Raw genomic sequence first — 19,435 nt, 5'->3', positions numbered from 1 at the left:
TACTTGCTAATAACAACAATAATGGTAATAAAATAATAATTAACACTTAATGAGAACATAATAGTTCTAGGCATTGTACTAAATGCTAAACATAAAATTTCATTTGATCCTCATGGTGAATCTACAAGATAGGTGTGGAAACTGAGGTACAGAGAGTTTGGATGACTTGCCTTTGGTCACACAGCCCACAAATGGCAGAGAAAGGCTTTAAACCCAGAGACAGAGTCCAGTTCCTAAAATTGAGCCTTTTGCAGGTTCACACGAGAGTAGAAAGCAAAACAGTAACAATGCTCTCTACTAATATAATCAATAACTAAATTTTGGTTTCCAGCTGATTAGAGAATAAGATACAATACAATGTTAATTGTGTAGCACCAGTTGCGTTGGGTCTTCATCCAGAAACTGCACTTATTAGTTTTCTGACCTTTAGTGAATTCTTTAGGTTTTCCAGACTTCGCTTTCTAAGTTATTGTGAGAATTAAAAAAGCTAAATCCTTTAACACTAATATAAGAACCTTATATTAGTACATTTATTTCTGCTGCTGCTGTTGTAATAGCTATATGCCTTAGATTTAAACTGTATTAGAGATGGGGTAGATTCATATGCATAATGTTATCAGTTACAGATAAAATAGATAAAGTATAGATAGAGAAAGAAGGGAGAGGTCATTTCAGGAAGGGGAATCAAAGGCACAGATGTGAAAAAGTCCCTGGTGTCAGCAAGAGATAATAGGTCTCTCAGTTGGTTTCATAACAATCTTGGGTATGTATAGAACTCTATGTAAATATCCCCATTTGTCTAAATTTCCCGATTAATTTTTGGCCTTCCTTTGACCTTTAGGCTTCTTTTTTTTTTTTTTTTTTTTTTTTGAGACGACGGAGTCTCGCTCTGTCGCCCAGGCTGGAGTGCAGTGGCACAATCTGGGCTCACTGCAAGCTCTGCCTTCACACCATTCGCCTGCCTCAACCTCCTGAGTAGCTGGGACTACAGGCGCCTGCCACCACGCCGGGCTCATTTTTTGTATTTTTGGTAGAGATGGGGTTTCACTGTGATAGTCAGATGGTCTCGATCTCCTGACCTCGTGATCCGCCCACCTCGGCCTCCCAAAGTGCTGGGATTACAGGTGTGAGCCACTGCGCCCGGCCCTGACCTTTAGGCTTCTATATATATGTAAGTGTGGAGTTCAAAACCAAATATATATCCTCTACTGACTAGTAAAATGGATAGTCATTTAGTGGTGTTTGTATTATAATGTAGCATCTGCAGTAAATGAAAATATATTTATTCTTCTGCAGTGACTTTTTCTCTTCCATACCCTCATATTCAATTAGTCACCATGTTCTGTGAGTTCCACCTCTGAAAAGCATCTGGGACCTTTAGTCTCTTCTACCACTAGCCTACTCAAGTCTTCTGAAGCATTTTTTGCTTGAACTGTTGTGTCTGTATTGGATATGCTTAGGTGTGTCTATCCTGCCTGTGGTCTTCTCAGAAAATCTTTGCCCAGAGCTCCTGCAAAGTGAATGTGAGACACTCTGGCTATAACTGATGAGATCAGTGGCAAACTAAGGAAATCAGCCCAATCAATCCAGTCTTTGCCCACTGACATGAGAATTGACAAGGCAACATGGCCTTGGAGATGACAGCATGCAAGAAAAGAAAGCTGGTTCAGGATAAGAGACAGGAAGAATCAAAGAAGTAAATTATACAGCCACTGAGAGAGAGAAGACGATTCTTGGTTTTTAGTGGCTTCTTAGCCCCAGTTCCTGTGAGGCTTCGTACAGCGTTACTGTGTTTCCTATGTTTATGATATTGCCTTTTGTAGCACGAGTACTCCTTTACTTGAGCTAGCTGAATTCTGTTGTTTCACCCAAATATCCTCTACAACAGCTTCTAAATAGTCTTTTTTCTGTCTTGCCTCTCTCCAAACCAATGATTACCAACCTCGGATGCATTGGAACCACCTTAGAAGATTAAAATCAACAATGTTTCTGGTTTCTATCCCCAGATGTTCTGATTCAAGTAATTTAGAGGTGGCCTGCATTTGATTGGTTAAAATCTCTACAGGTGATTCTAGTACTCAGCAAACACTACAAAACCAGTGTTTCCAGAAATTTTATGATAATAATAATTGCCTGGGATACTGCTTAAAAATAGATATTCTTGGACTTCTCTAGATTTGGAGTGGAACCCAGTGATATATATATTTACTATAACTTGCAGGTAATTCTTATAATTAGGAAAGTTTGGAAAACACTGCTGTCATCTGCCCTTCACCTTGCTGCTAAAATAATCTTTGTAAAACATATAATTGTCTAGCCAAAGAACTTTAAATAACTTGCCATTACATTTCAGATGAAGCACAAATTCCTTGGCAGAACATTTAAGATCACTCGCAGCCCTTTAGGTTTGTTCGTGTTCTTTGTGTCTCTGCCTGAAAACCCCCTGCCTTTGCTTACCTAGAAAACGGACACATACTTAAAGGCTCAGTTCGAGGGTTACCTATTCTATGTGACCGTCCTGCCTCGCCTTAAGGAGAATTTTTCTTCTTTTTCTGACACTCCATAGCACTTTGTACCAACATCTATTACATGTTAATGGGTACCTGTTTTGAGTTTCTGAAAAACACTCTGTTTTCTTTTTCTTGTACCCCTCAGTGCTTAGTATGGTGCCTAGCACAAAAGAAGTGCTCAATGAACATTAGTTGAATAAATGAGTGCATTAGTAGAGATTTATTCTACCCTCTGTCAGCACTTCAGTTTGTTCCTTGAGTAATGGAAGGCATTTTGAAAAGTTGGCTAGGGTTAGTTGCTATACTGTTTTTGCCAATTTATATCAATCTTTTTTTTTTTTGGCGCTGGCCTGTCTTTGGTAAGTTTTAATAGGCCTCTTTAAATCATGATGTTTCTGTTTTTAATAGAAAATACATGCAGTCCATATTCCATGTTCATCAAGTCTCTGTTAGAATAGCTTGGAGCCTGAAAGTTGTGTCTGTATTGGATATGCTTAGGTGTGTCTGTCCTGCCTGTGGTCTTCTCAGAAAATACACTAGTGTTAGGGTTAAAGCTCACAAATTATCTGATCTAAGGTAATATGTCTTTCTCACTGTCTGTCCTTGCCTACATTTTGCACATTCAAGGAAAGCGACTCCATGGCCAAAAGAACAAAAGCCAGTGGGTGAAGTAGGGAAAACAAACAAAACAAAACTCTGAATAAATGCAAAATGAAAACAGCCAATGCTAGAGGGAAAAAAGAAGGTGAAAGAACAGCAGATTTGGTTATTAGAAGCTATAAAGTGAAATCCTTTATGTTTTTTTCTTATAACATTTTAGGTCTTTCTAAATTTGCCTAAGCCGACTTACTTTTCGAGGGAAGATTTTTTTATTGTCCAATGTTTTGGTGCCAATTTTTGTAGCACAATCTGAAGCTAAATTTGCAGCCAGTTAGCATATAATTTATTTTAAAAGCTTAAATGGGATCTTTTCCATGCAAGGTAAAGCTTTGCAAATACAAAGCCAGCAAGAACAGTGAATAGTTCTTACTCATTTTAGGTGTTGATGGAGGGGACTGGGTGTATTTCGGCTGGAGTCCTCAGTCCCAGCAGCAAATGCAACACTCTTCCAACATCATTCTGGAAGGAGGGAGAGGCTGTTTGTGTAAGAGTTTGAAATGTTATCTTTTGTGGCAAGGATAATGTGATTCTATGTCAGCTCTTCCTCTATTTTCCTCTTTTGCTGAGGCACCAGTATCATCATGCTCCTGAATTAAGAATCCGTGGATAGAACACCGAATGCCAAATAAGAGTTTTCTTCTGATGCTTGTTGGTCTTCATTCTAATAATTTATCACCTAGCCTTACAAAGTACTTTTTATCTGAGTGTTCAAAAAAAATGACTGATTCTTTGACCCTTGAAAGAAAATGGATATTATCTCATTTTTCTTTACAGTATTCCTAACAGCAGATTACGTATCTTTTCTATTCAGTGGTAGAGATAGAAGAGATGGTCTCCACTGGATATTAAAAACTTTGCAGCAGAGGAGAAGATGGTGTCAAATTTACTCTTTAGGGCCTAGGTCCATAGACTATAAATGTATCTTCAATACTATACTAGGTTAGCACAAGTTTTTCCAGTTGTTTCTGTCTCTGGGGTGCTGTGTGGTCTTAGCTATCTGGACACCCTTCTCTACTAGGCTTGCTTGATTGGGTTGCAAGAAGAGGATACTTGTTATATTTATTACATTTATTTTCTATTTAAGACAGAGACACTGAAACAGAGAAGGGAAAAATTATTTGTCTCAGAGCAAAGCATTACTCATTATTGAATCTAGTTCCACAACAGCAAACTATTGATTTCTACCTATGCTATGTGCTTTGGTGTTTTTGTCACTTATTTTTTTTTCCTTTCACATTATTATTTTTATTGTCTTTTACAATGGTCCTTAACTTCAAGATAAGTTTAAATGGATGTCAAAGAAAAGACCAATTCGAAAAAGTGTGTAAGTAGTAAAACGACTGATTCTTTGACCCTTGAAAGGAAAAGAAACAATCATGCTTACAAGTTTAAAAGAATTGTTCAGTTGGATGATTCTGAAAGGATACAGCCTTGTTATTAACACTGAAAAGTTTAATTACATTTCATTATACTATACTAGCTTCTCTTAATTGGTAAAAGGGGACTATGAAAGCAAAAACAAAAATGCTTAATCTCTAGGAGCTAGATTTTCCTCGCTGCTTTGTAATGTAAATGTGCCTGTGTGTATATTAAAATTCACACACTCCATCCATCTCACTGGCTTTTAATGGAGGGGTCACCTGACTTCACCTAGAGCCGTCCCCCTCCCTTTCCCAGAGGAAACCCAAAAGTGAGAGACAGGCGCGTAGATAACACAGGTTCTTGTGCTGAGAGATGTAAATGCCCCTGACTGACCGGGAAGCGAGCGAGGTTGCTGGTGGGGGTTGGGGAAAGGGAAACGGAGGGAGAGAGCTTAAGCGAGAGAGGGGAGAAGGAGAGAGAGGGAGAGGGAGAGAGGGAGAGGCAGAGGGAGACAGAGAGAGAGAGAGAGAAGTGCTGCATGCTTCATCTTTGAGAGGAGGGAAAACAAAAGAGCTCAGCGGCAGTTTTGTGTTGCTGTGTCTGGCTTAAAGAGGAAAATTCTAGACATCCATGTTGAAAAATCAAAGCTCAGCTGAGACTACTTCTATCAAGAAAATTATTTTTATCTGCGAATGGGTTGGATCAGTACAGGTGGTTTGAGAAGACACTGACTGAGGACCATGGAAAGGTGGGAGAGGACGTGCGGCTTCTCTGCTTCCTTTGAACAGAGCTCTAGGTTAGTAAGCTGAAACTGACCCGGGTCTGGCTTAAATATCTGTATGTGCATATGTGTGTGTGTTCTATTTATAGCCTCCAAACCCTTCTGCTCCTCAACCCCTGGGGAAGGCAGTGCCATATTCCACCAGATGTGAACCTAAACTTGATTCGACTCTCACTTCATTTGCCAAATGCCTCTCGTTTGTTTGCGGAGCTTTTGTTTAATACAGCCAGTGGAGAGCCATCATGATGTCTCCTTCTGAGTCAGAATGTGTGTTTCAGCCTTAGATTGTCAGGTGGCTGTTTGGAGAACAGTTAGTGTTTTGCTCCAGAAAGCTGCAAATGCATGATTAGGTTATTGTGAAATGTAAACAGCAAATATCTGCTGACTTGGCATTTCTTCTAATGTCAGAATAATTCAGAGAACCAAGTGCATTTGCCTTATCTTTATTTCCCACGTAATTGACTTCAAATATAATAAGTTTGAAATGGCACCCCATCAACAAAGACACACACCAGGTATTCTTCCAGCAGAGTGTGTTTTACCTCCTATTGGAGCCGAAGCTTAAAAAATTAATTTTATGGGGACCTGGTTTGGGGAAAAAAATACAATGTGTTATAATTAAAATAGGTTTAAAGCCTTTTTTACAACAAGTGGGTACAGATGTGTCTAAAACAAACACATAATTTCTCTTGTTTCTTGCTGTGCAGATAGAGTGTCTTTTGTTCCAGCATGTGTATTTTCCTGTGTTTTTACAAAGAAAGCATTGCTTGTGCTTTCCGTGATAGCAAGGGGCTTGTATGCCAATTTGCCATTGTGCCCTGGTCAAGAATCTGCTCTATTCTGAAGTAAACTGCCCAGAGGTATTAGTCAAGAACGTGGAGAAGGGTGGGGAGTAGGAAGAGATGCTTTTTTCTCTTCCTCTTTTTTTTCCCCTTTGACTCAGAAGTGTCTAATTCACATGATGTTAAGAGGAAATGGGGGGAAGCATTTAGTTCTGAATAGGATGCAGTTCGGTGCCATGCAGTTGCCACAGACTATAACAAGAAGATGCTTGGAGCTGAGGGATCACATTTGTAATGGGGACTCTTTAAGAAAATGTTCTGTGAGGGTGACTGGCTGGGTCCCTTTGGACCAAATTAAGATGCGCTCTGGCAGTGCACTAGCAGCTGTGAGCTGACATTTTCTTGTGAACCTAGTGAAAAATGGCTCCATATCTCTGTCTCGTCCTGAGGGAGATGGTCTTTGAGTAGTCGAGCCTTTCCTCAGCATTGTGATTTGCTCTGATCTCTGTTTTCTGATGGGGACGGACTGACTTGTGGTTCCTTTCAGTTCGCCTGCCTTTTTAAATCTCGGCTTGAATGGGGAGTGGGTGGTGACGGTTTTACTTCAGTACAAACTACCCAGAGCAAAGCTTGCAGAAGATATCTTTCTGGCAATCATAGGTTTTCATTTTTAAAAGGGTAGATTACATATATTTTCGGACGTGATCTAAAGCACTTTGTTGTTAAGTGGGCTCATCAAACAATTTCTTTAAGGAAAGACCCATGCATGTGTGGCAGCTTACATTTGGACTTTCGGGAGGGCTGACAGGTTAAAAAAAAATAGATATTTGCCTGTATCGTCCATCTCTGAAAGTAAAAAGCTGTGTTTTTGTATCTTATCATGTTTTCCCTTTTTAGAATTGTGATCCATTGTGCAAGGAAAAAGATGTGTCCCCGCGCTAGAATGCAGGGAGGGAATGTACTACTGTCCTGTACTACACATGTGCTTATTAAAGAATTCCTGTACTGAGCAGGGAGTGGAGGTGCTACAGCAGCCACACTGTTCCTTTATTTAGGCTTTGGTTTGTGAAAGCTCCAGCCAGCAGAGGCAGGATGCGCTTTAGCAGAGAGCTATGGTTTGAGGGACTGATTAAGAGCATGTGTTGTTTGGGGGTGTGCGAAATCGGTTCTCTATTGTATAGCATTTTAGGATGATTGTGTGAGTACAGAGCAGGTTTAAATCTTAGGCAAGAGGTACAGTGTTGAGGCACTATCCACTAGAGAGGGGAGCATGAGGATGCAAAATAGTGCAATAGTATGTGCATTGTGCAGAAAAAAATAATAATTCTTTAAATTTTATGCTAGTTTCCAAATTATAGAAATTTGGAAACACTTCAGATGCTTTCTGCAAAATGACATGGAGTCATCTCCACACTAGGACAAGAAAGACTTGAGTACAATACTTTTAACAACATGGAAACAGTTTCGTAAGTGTTTTAAGTGTAATAATATTTGCTCCACTGAAGGGTAACCCTCCAAGGGTTTTCATCATGAGCACCTTCCCATAGGCTGAGAATTAGAGCACAGATTTTCATGGTGTCTGTTTAGAATAATTTTGATAAAGCTAAGACCTTACAAGAGGCAATAAGATTTGCCTCTTTAGTAGAACAATGGAAATGGAACTTTAATACAGCATGTAGATCCGATTGCTGCTTTTATACATGTAGACAATCTGACTATGGTACATGGTGTGCTTTGGGGAAACTGATGCAATTATAGTAGAACAGCAAACAAAACAATAGGTGAGGTGATATAATGAAAACATGGATCTCAAAGTTCCTAAGAGGATTACCAAGTCACCCTTAAATATTGTTAATGACTACAGGTGAGGTGGTTTTACCCAGAGAAATTTCAGATGTTCAGAATTAGAGGACCATGTTTGTAAAGCTAAGAGCAGAGTTTGCTGGCTCTTGGAGAAGCTGGATGGCACTCATATTTAAACCAGATAATGTGTACATATAAAAGAATCACAATCTTAGAAACTTCCCACCAATGGAATTTTGTTTTAAAAGTTGCAAAATAACTAAACTGTAGAAAATAGTTCACAGCTCAGAAACCATCAAGGGAGAAATGAGAACATCCAGAAATAACAAAATTTTCGCAGTGAGATTTATGTGCTACCTGAACAACATTTAAGATGCCGATGAGTTCTTAATGAGAGCTAAAAAAGAAAAATTCACATTTGGAAATAAATGTCTGTATTCCTGTATTCCTATAGCTTTGAGCTTGGAAAACACAAAATTTCCCAAGAATAAATTAGTTATTCGTAAGATGCCTGTGGCACGTAAAGGAAAGCTTGATAAAACAATTAAGTTTCAGGCAAACATATTTTACTCTAACTGAATTCTTCTTGAAACATTTTTAATCACAAAGCTACTAACTTTCTGAGAATATCTTAAGTAGTAATGGCCTGCTTTCTGACATCCATTTACTCTATGACTTTAGAACCCTACTACCTTAAACTCTCTTTTCAATTTTTAAAAGCCTTATTAGGTGACAACATGACATTAAATAAGCAGATATGATAAAAGACTGAGCTTAAAACACTTTAATTTTATGTTCAATTTCAGGAACATTTTTCTTCTACTGTCTGCAATCAGCTTTTGCTCTTAGTCACACAGCTTGTGGCACTCTTTCTAAGATCTCAGCTGCTTACTCTGAAGATAACAGAATTTTAATTGTAAAAAAAAAAAAAAAAAGTGTGTTGCCTTTTTGACTGCATTAGGTGTACCTTAACAAAGGTTAGAACTTTGTTATAGGCTGGGTGTGGTGGCTCATGCCTGTCATCCCGGCACTTTGGAAGGCCGAGGCAGGCGGATCACAAGGTTAGGAATTCGAAACCAGCCTGGCCAACATGGTGAAACCCGTCTCTATTTAAAATACAAAACAATTAGCCAGGTGTGGTGGCACGCACCTGTAATCCCAGCTACTCGGGAGGCCGAGGCAGGAGAATTGCTTGAACCTGGGAGGCAGAGGTGGCAGTGAGCTGAAATCATGCCATTGCACTCCAGCCTGGGCAAGGAGAGCAAGACTCCATCTCAAAAAAAAAAAAAAAAAAAAGAACTTTATTATAACGTGAATTCTCAACGTAAGCATTTCACAGATATCAGAGGTTAAAGTATACATGTACTGTACATTTCAAGCATGTCAAGACCTATAAAATACACAAAGTCAACAGTAGGACGGTTAGTTTTTTTCCCTAGTTCTCATCACAAGGATGGCTTTCTGTCACATAAGCCTGCTTTCCAGAAGAAGTGCATTATTCTGTTTTCTCCTACAGAGTCTTTACTCATTCTCCCTAGGCACACTAAGAATACATCAAATTCAATAAGTGTGATGATATAAAAAGTGTCCTTAATTGGTGTTTGAAAATTTAGGTGATATTCACCATGTGGAAGAACAGTTAGAATAGTTGTTTTTCTCTTTAAATCAGTAAAGTAAGTCAAACTTCTGAGTGTTTAAGGAAACTAACAATACTGTGTACTGTCAAGTAAGAGGCTCATTGCCAGCCAGTTAGCCAATGGAGGAGAAGACACAAGCTTAACTGATGACTCCAGTTGAAGCATTGTAGCTCAGGAAGTTCCCATATTAATAGGACCTCAGCTCAAATTCCAGAGCCAGCTACTCAACTTATTCACCTTTTTGCCATCTGGGGCTGGGGGAGGAAATAATATATTAAATAAGATCACTTTGGTTATAAGACAATCTCTCTAATAGACCAGTCCTGCAAGCAGTTCAGGCATCTTTAAGATCCTCTCAGTCTGAAGTTTCTATCTTTCTCCACGAAGCAACAAATCTCAAGTGACTCTGGAAGCCACTCAAAGATTTGTTCTAAAACTTTGGATTGATCTTGCCAAGCACTGCCCACAAAAGCACAACCCCGGCCAAATAAGAAAGGCACAGGGATGAGGGCTTTCTCTGGTCTGTAGCAGAGAACCAAACCCTCTGGGTTATTTCACTCAAAGGGCCACAAAAGCTCAAATGCCGAGCTAAGGAACTGCTGGCCAAGTGTGGGAGGATTCTTGATCTTGGATTCGTACAGCTCTTTATGAAGAGCCTTTCTTTCAGATCTTAGAAAGCATCATATTTCCTTCCCTCTCAGGACCTTAGCACATGCTGGTGCCTCTGCCGAAACACATTTCTACCCACTTTGCTTGCTCAGCCATTTAATTGGCTCTCTCTATAAAATGTGCTCCAGGCTTCTCATGCTTTTTCTTCATTACACTTCTCGGGTGTTTTGGGTTTTTTTCAATATTTAGTTTTATGTTAGTGTTATTACTTGATTAATGTCTTTCTCTGCCAGGAGGCAGGACCTTCTAAAGTGAGGGTCCAAATTCATTTTGCTTACAACCGTATCTATCTGTAGGACTTCAAATCATGTCAACTCAGATATAAGATATGCACTAGGGCCGGGCGTTATGGCTCACACCCGTAATCTCAGCACTTTGGGAGGCCGAGGTGGGCAGATCACAAGGTCAGGAGTTCAAGACCAGCCTGGCCAACATGGAGAAACCCCGTTTCTACTAAAAGTACAAAAATTAGCCGGGTGTGGTTGTGGACACCTGTAATTCCAGCTACTCAGGAGGCTGAGGCAGGAGAATTGCTTGAACCCGGGAGGCAGAGGTTGTAGTGAGCCAAGATCGCACCACTGTACTCCAGCCTTGTTGACAAGAGCGAGACTCTGTCTCAAAAAAAAAAAAAAAAAAGATGTGCACTAAACATTTGTTAAATGACTGACTGAATGAATAAATGAATACTAAGGCACCAATATAGTGGGAAAAGACAGTGTAACTAGCTTGGCTCAACAAAGAGCAATTCTCTTCACTGGGTTGGCTAGTTTGGAAACCTAATAGGTGGATATACTAGGACAGTCCCAGGATCTCCCTTCTGTCAGGATTTTCCATGTAAGAAATCACACTTGAGTGCTTGCTATTACAATATTTCAAAAAAGAAATTTACTACCCATATCAACAAGTATTTAGAATCAGTCTAGCAAAATCATAGTCTGTCTTTCCCTCTCCGTTCCTCCTAAGGTACCTCTTTTCCTGAATCTCCCACTCTGATCATCCTTTAGTTCTTTGCATCCAGGCCCTTCTAGGTCTCATCCGAAGATGGCTATGCTTTGCTAACTAAGCTGGTAATAAGTTGTGAGGCCTGAAAACCCATCTAAGGTGTGAGCTTTATTTGCATTTTGAGCAAAATTATCATGTAGTGGTTAGCACTCTGCTTATTAATATGGAGGCTGTGAGGCATAACATAGCACGAAGCTTGCCTGTAGGAAGCTATTTTCGGTTGTGGAGCTAAGACTTATAAAAAACAATTGGCAACTACTCTAAGAGCCTATGATCAAGAACTGTATTTGGCTGTACAGATTTTAATAAAACTAGAGCACAAAGGAAAGGATTTGTAAAGAGGTGGGATCTCAAGCAAACTATGACCAATAAGTGGCATCTGAATTGTCAGAGAGGAAGAAGAACTGTTTAACATTTGGGATGGGGGAAAAAAAATCATTAAATGGTCAATGGGACTTAGCACAAGCTGTGTTAAGATACTACTCACATTTCCTTTCCTAAGTATAAAAGGCAAAAATACCTTTTATTCACAAATTCATCGAGATTTTATTCATTTAAATCATAACCTTGAGACCCTAGAAGTTAGGACAGTTAGCAATCATATTCCTGGACACTGGAATGCACTTCCCATTATATCTTGAAGTACTTAGTCTATCTCAGCATTTAAAAGTAATCTCAAAGAAGTTTTCTGTCAGAGGTGCTTTTAAAGATTCTTTTAGCAATATTGATCACTTTAATTGAGGTTTATTGAAAGTGCCCAGTATAGCTCTCTTGTGGCTCATGTTCTATAAATATATCATCATCTTATTGATAGATAGTAGAATTTCCATTTCATTACAGTCAGCCTAACACTTTTTAGAAACCTTAAGTTCACACCAGAGCATGAGGAGGAAGAAACATTCTTTTCCTCTGGTCTTCCAGTTGTCCTTAAACCACAGCACTATGTAAGAATCATTTTAAAGTATGTCCTTAGTAGTACTAAATCTCCTGTTTCAGCCCTGTGTCTGGCTTGAAGGTTCTCTGTTGAGAACCCTGAAAAGAATAAACAAAACTCAGAAGCTGGAATATATCAAGCTGCATACATGTAAGGAAACAATGAGAGAATTGAAATTAATTGATTTTGTAAGTAGGGCAGGTAACCTATAACTAGGTTTCTAGATAAATTATTGATACAGTTTCCATTTAAGTGGTTGGGTTTTAGGTTAGGTGCAAGAATTGTTAAAGCCTATGAAAAGTTATTAGTCTTATTTTTTGCACTTACCTTGTTTAGTTGGAGATAATTGGACTCTTTAGGGTAATTCAGCGTATGTCTGTCTAAAGAGTGGGGTTTTTCTTAGGCCTTCTTGCCAGCTATGTTACTATAATCATGCTTTGGGAGGAAGATTTTGCACACACAGTCCTTTAGGTGTTCTCACTGTTGTAAAAGAAAAGCCAGAGTATGTAAATCATCCCTTCGAAATATCATAGACAACCCCTTCCACACACCTGTGTGAATTACTCTCTCAGTGTGTGCTAAGGTAAAGAAACGCTTCAGAAAATAAAATATTTCTACCCCTATTTTACTTCAAAAGTGAAAACGTGAAAAGAAGCTGGGATTGGCTAGTAGTATATGAAAATCTGTTCTGTGCAGATCCCCAGGTTACAATAACTCAGTCTCATTGTGCATGCAAGCCTTTGTATGGTGCTGCAGATGGTAACTTTTATTTCCTAATATGTAGTTGCTACTCTGGGAATCATAAGTCTTTCTTTTATGATTGATGCATTAGAGTTTAGGAAAAGTATTTGCTAGTTCCATTTATCTAAGTCAGGAGCAAAGAAATTGGTATTAAACTATTACTATATCTATTAGTAGTACATATCCCCTGAACCTGAAAGAACACATTTAACCATGACCAGTGACTGGCAGGCCTTTGATAAAGTTATCAGTTGTTCATTTCTCATGTTTCTCTCTCCCCAAGCTATAGAATGCTCTGTGTCTGAGATTGCCTGAATTAAGTTCTATTGAAGAAGGCTGGAAGTTTTTCATACTTGTCTCAACAACCATTCTAGCCAGTGTACCAAACTAAACTGTGTTCTTTTATGCCCATGGGTATTTACCCATTTTTTTCACTGTCTGGAATGTTTTCTTCTAAGAGAATGCTAGTTATAGACACAGGTGTTCTGTATATTTGAAGGTCACTGCCTGGATAGTAATCCTAGGAAAAATAGGTGGTTCCCCAAAACTGTTCACACATATTCATACCACATAATTTATTATGCTTTTCTAGTTACAATTCTGTTTCTCTCACTAGCTATACTTTCCCCAAACGGAGTCATTTTCTTGATTATCTTCCTATGTCCATTACCTAATAGAGGTTGTAGGACATAGTTCCTGTATATTTTAGTTATGATTTGAGATGATCCTCTTCTTGTTCACATAGCGAAAGGAAGAATGTAATGTGAGTTTTTGAAATTAAATGATTCAAAATTTCTATTTAGTTGTTTTTTGTTTTTTTTTCTTTTCTTTGTTTTTTGTTTGTTTGTTTTGTTTTGTTTTGGTGGAGTCTCACTCTGTTGCCCAGGCTGGAGTGCAGTGGTGCAATGTCAGCTCACTGCAACCTCCGCCTCCCAGGTTAAAGCAATTCTCTTGCCTCAGCCTCCTGAGTAACTGGGATTACAGGTGTGCACCACCACGCCTGGCTAATTTTGTATTTTTAGTAGGGATGGGGTTTTACCATGTTAGCCAGGATGGTCTTGAACTCCTGACCCCAGGTGATCTGCCTGCCTCATCCTCCCAAAGTGCTGGGATTACACCGTGGGCCAGCCACTGTGCCCGGCCAAAAATCTCTACTTGTTTTAATCCAAAAATCTCTACTTGTTCTTGGCAGTCTCCATTTTACTGAAGCTGAAAACAAAAGTTAATTATACTAGAAATCAGAAATATTTTTCTCTAAGAGACTATGAAGTATCAAATGTGAGCAATGAAAGAAAATTGGGCTAAATAATTTGATACAGGAAAAATTAATTCCAGATAGAGTCCATGCCTCATGTCAGTATTTTTTGCCCAAATTCATGTGGAGAGCTCCTCATTGGTGCTCCTTCATACTCCAGCCACTATTGCAATGAGGAGGTGAGGAGAGATGTCTTATCTTTGCCTGGAGCTTCACTGTTCTGTGCATGTGGCCTATAGACCAGCATCAGCATTGCCTAAGAGGTTGTTACAAGCAGAATTTCGGGCCTCCACCTACCTTACAGAATCTGAATCTAGGCGAGGCATGATGGCTCACACCTGTAATCCCAGCTCTTTGGGAGGCCAAGGTAAGTGGATCATCTAAGGTCAGGAGTTCGAGACCAGCATGGCTAACATGGTGAAACCCCATCTCTACTAAAAATTAGCCAGGCATGATGATGGGCTCCTGTAATCTCAGCTACTCAGGAGGCTGAGGCAGGAGAATTGTTTGAACCCAGGAGGCAGAGGTTGCAGTGAGCTGAAATCACACCACAACACTCCAGCCTGGGGGACAGAGCAAGACTGTCTCAAAAAAAAAAAAAAAAAAATCAGAATCTACATATTTTAACAAGACCCCCAGATGGTTCAATTATTCATTGATGTTTGGGAAACACTATTACAGAGAACCTTTTTATGAAGTTATGGTCAATTTTGTAGACTTCAGCCTGGCTAATAACTCAGAGACAAATTATGACTATGGAAGATTATTTCTTTTGTCAAGCTATGGAATGGAATCATTTCTCTCTTCAAGTCACCCATGCCTTGCATGTCCTGGGAAAGAGAGGGAAATGACGCTTACTACAAGTTAATATCTTACCTCTTCCCAGACCAACTTCTATTATATACACTGACTGCTAATGAAGTGTAACAGGATAGACCAGAATTGAGTCTGGCCTCTGGCCAACATTAACCATATAAAAGTTGGACAGCTTCCTTAGGTTTTTCCATCTCATTTTCCTCTTCTGTAAGATGAAAATTATAATAATTCTTGGTAAGAATGTTTTGACATTAGAGGTGGGGATCAGAAATTATCTCCTGTAGCTTGGCACATTGTAGGCATTCAACAAATAAACAGACGCTGTGGCTACCCGAGTTCCTCCTGGCTCCTTGGTGAGAGTAGAGAGGTAATCTCATTTTTCCAATATCATCTTTTAGGTGTTTGCCTCAGGTACCTCTTGGAAGTAGACACTGAGGATTTCAGTTTGTTTGACTTCCTGCCAGCTGAGTTCAAGAGGACAAGCTAATGAACACCTTATGTTTCTTGCACACACACTTACATACCGGGATAAAATATTCCTGGAGATATACAAAGCAAAAGAGGAAACTTGTGTCCCGCATAATCTCTTTCTTCTTCTCATAAAACAAATTTAGGCCACTTCTCAATAAGATTGTCAAGGAAGGTTAATGTCAGAATTTGCTAGGAAAGGGGGTTACTTCGTTAGCTAAGATAGAGAAGGAACCCCATCTCTACTAAAAATACAAAAATTAGCCAGGTACGGTGGTGCATATCTGTAACCCCAGCTACTGGGGAGGCTGAGGCAGGAGAATCGCTTGAACCCAGGAGGTGGAGGTTCAAGTGAGCTGGGATCACACCATTGCACTCCAGCCTGGGCAACAAGAGCAAAACTTCATCTCAAAAAAAAAAAAAAAGAGAGAAAATTAAAGTCCAGTTGTAGGACTCTAAGAACTGTCATTACCTGGTGGGTTTTTTTTTATCAGGGTGGAAATTTTAATATAGGAACTTTTACACCATTGTTACACTCCAGCTGACAATGTAGCCTTAAAAATATTATATAATGAAAAAAAATACAGGTTATAAAAGGCAAGTGCCCTCAGAGAAACTGTTGAAAGCAATCTCCTTTATTTTCTTTCCTTATTTTTTTTTTTTTTAGACAGAGTCTCGCTCTGTTGCCCAGGCTGGAGTGCAGTGGCATGATCTTGGCTCACTGCAACCTCCACCTTTCAGGGTTCAAGCGATTCTTCTGCCTCAGCCTCCTGAGTAGCTGGGACTACAGGCACATGCCACCACACCCGGCTAATTTTTGTATTTTTAGTAGGGACAGGGTGTCACCATATTGGCCAGCCTGGTCTCGAAGTCCTGACCTCATGATCCGCCCGCCTTGGCTTCCCAAAATGCTGGGATTACAGGCATGAGCCACCATCCCCAGCCTCCTTTATTTTCTTAAAGAACTAACTTAAAAATAAAATTGAGAAACCTGCCTTAGAAAATAGGGAAAATGTGTGATAAAATCACATAAAACTTACACATTAAGATACTCAACTATTAATCTGCATATTATTTCATTATAGCAATATGAAATAAAATAATAGGTTTTTTTTCTAATTAACAATTTTTGCTCACAACTTTATATTAGCATCATTCTTTAATACAACTAATGATTTTAACAACATGACATTCAAATTCTTACATTGAAATGAACATTGTCACATTAAATTTGCCATTTTAACATTCACATCTAGAGAAAATAAGAGATTCTAATTAACTTTTAAAAATTCTCCTTTTGGTTACACAAATTTTAAAGATTTAATACAAGGCATATCCCACCCTTGCTGTGAAAAAAAATTATTTGTGATTTCATTACTTTTAGCTGTTTTCTTGGGTTTAAATGAGGATTATTATATAAGCATCTTAGTGCCATGTGTCTTAATCTAGAAACAAATTTATAATTTAAAAATAAAGCAATTCGTTTATATTTCTATACAAATAATTTTAGGTAGGCCAGATGTTCAAATTTGAAGTTCTAGTGTAATATTAAAATAATTATAGTTTTTTTTTTTACTATTTCTGACTCTGGTAGACTTGATTACTTAATATGGAGACTCTATTTTGTTATTTTATTGATATTAATCGCTTTAAAAATGTATTTCTGACAGTGATTTTCCCAAAAATATGTTTATATAGATAGAGTTGTATTTGCATTCCACGAAGTCATCACTTCGTGGATGAGTGCCTTAAGCAAAGATTCAATATCTACTATGTGCCAGATTTTGGTTCGATGCTGAAGATAAAGATATATTTAGGCCCATAAGAAGCTCATAATTTAGTGTGGGAGATAGACGTGTAAACAAATTATTTGAATGTGACAGATTAACTACCAGAGTAATGCGAATATATGGGAAAGAATAAATCACTTTACCTGGGTGTAACTTAAGGTATGGAGGAATCTACATAAGATTTTGAAGAATGAATATTACTCTTTCAATTGTAGAAGAGAATAGGATACTTCAAGCAGAAGAATTTGTATTGTCTGAGATGCATAAGGAGCATTGTTTGCCCCAAAAAATGGTGGCCTAGTCAACACAGATATGAGGCAATGTGTAGAGCAAAAAGAATGAGACCCTTTTGTGATGGAGAGGTTTCATGTGGCAAGCTCTGTGGTCATGAAGCTGTTTGTTTCTTTTCACACAGATGTGCATGTGATATGTACCTAGTTCACAATATGGAAAGAACTTTGATACATATATCATTTTTCTGAAGTACATCTAAACACATGCAAACACATCGAAGTGTGGAGACTAATCAAAGAGAAGTCCTGAAAAATGGAAATCAGAATAATCATAAGTGCACTCAATTCTGTGAATTTGAGGCTTTGAAGTTTGTTTGATTTTTAAATGGAAACCATGCATTCTATTTCTAGCATACTTCATTCGTACTACAAGTACGTATTGAATGCCTGCTATAGTTTAGGCACTGTTCCAGGTGCTTGGGATATATAATAAAACAGAAAAAAAAACCTGTCTTTTATGAGGGAGACCAATAGGATACAAGATAACTCAGTAAAAATATATACATATTTATGTAATATTTATAATGTTAGGTGGTGATCACTACTAAGAGGAAAATAAAATAAGTAGGAAAAAGGACCGTTAAATGTCCCAAATCAGAGGAAGGGGGAAAGAGATTTTTAGAAGGGAGGCCAGAGCAGGCAATACTAAGATGACTAAGTCAAGTCTTAAGAGAAGTGAGAGAGCTATCTGTGGGGTGGAAAGGTACAGAAACCTTTGATAGAATATGCTCTGTTTGCCATGCTTATTTGTCATCCAAGAGTACTGGTCAAGTAGGCAGCTGGGTGTATCGTTCTGGAATTCAGGAGCAAACTCTATGGTAAAATGCACGTTTGGGAGTCAACTGCTTATTATAGTGTTTAAAGCCCTGAGATGAATGGCATCATCTAAGGACTGAGTGTGGAGAGAAAAGAACACTTTCTGTACTAAACTCCAGGGTGTATTTAATAGTTGAGGAGATAAGAAGGAATATGCAAAAGAGACCAAGAAGTCACACCAGAATGAGAGAAGGAAGAAGAGAGAGAGTGGTGTCCTCAAAGCCAATGAAGAAGTGCTTCAAAGAGAGAATGATCAACTGTATCAGGTGCAGTTGTTAAGTCATATAAGATGAGGACTCACTAATGTCCATTGGCTTTAGTGACATTTAGAGTTCAAGATAATAAAACGGAAATGGAGACAGAGAATTCAGATAATTCTTTTAAGTTTTATTTTGCTTTATTTTTTTGTTTTTTACCATAAAAAGAAGAAATATTTGAGAAATAAGGCAGGAGCCAGAGAGGAAAGAGGGCCAAGAGGTGGAATTTTTTTAAGCTAAATGAAAAATTTTAGCATGCTTGTGTGTTAAAGAGAATGATTTAAGAGAGAAGAGGAAATTGATGATTATGGAGAGAGAGAGAAGGAGGGAGGGAGGGAGGTGGGGAGATTTCAATGTCTTTAAGTAGGTCTTAGAGCATAAGATCCAGAGCACAAACAGAGAGGCTGTCCTCTTCCAGGAATGTGGTCTATTCATTCATATTAACAGGAACAAGGTTGCACTTATGGGCAAACAAGGAGTTAGGTGGAGAGATTTGGTGGTGGGAACTTCTAAATGTTCTCTTCTGATTGCAGCAATTTCTCTGTGAAGAAGGAAGCAAGATTATGGTGGGAGATGTATTAGAGACTTTAAGGAGAAATGGGAAGTTCTCAAGTCTAGGAAAGTGGGAAAGGGAGTGGTCTACAGAATAATTGGCAGGTAGCTTTAAGGGCTCACTTGAAATCAGTGGTCATTTTTCTCTAGCCACTTTGAGCAATGTTGGTAAGATAAGACGACAGAGCTGGATTTAATCAAGGTTGTGTGAATGATGAAGCAAGAGGAGCAAAAAAATAAAGGTGAATACGTTAAAGTGACTGCATTGATAAATGGGAGAATTCAAGCTGGGTGGGTAAGAAATGAG

The 19,435-nt window shown here is 38.7% G+C and overlaps 1 protein-coding gene across 13 annotated transcripts in view; it reads left to right on the top strand.

Annotated features, from left to right (window-relative positions):
* The window catches only part of MAGI2 (membrane associated guanylate kinase, WW and PDZ domain containing 2), a 1,443,575-nt gene that overhangs the window by 683,597 nt on the left and 740,543 nt on the right, over positions 1-19,435 (top strand). Inside the window, exon 1 of one of the 13 annotated variants that reach the window (XM_063605946.1) lies at positions 4,884-5,328. The exons of the other annotated variants lie outside the window; for them this stretch is intronic. The gene's annotated coding sequence lies outside the window, so the exon portion shown is untranslated. Of the gene's footprint in view, positions 1-4,883; positions 5,329-19,435 lie in introns of those variants that run through there. 13 annotated transcript variants of the gene reach the window in all.

Source organism: Pan paniscus, chromosome 6 (genome assembly GCF_029289425.2).
Source record: "Pan paniscus chromosome 6, NHGRI_mPanPan1-v2.0_pri, whole genome shotgun sequence".
Classification (NCBI taxonomy): Eukaryota; Metazoa; Chordata; class Mammalia; order Primates; family Hominidae; genus Pan; species Pan paniscus.
The sequence above is the reverse complement of the archived record's forward strand: the minus strand, read 5'-3'. Positions and strand labels throughout refer to the sequence as shown.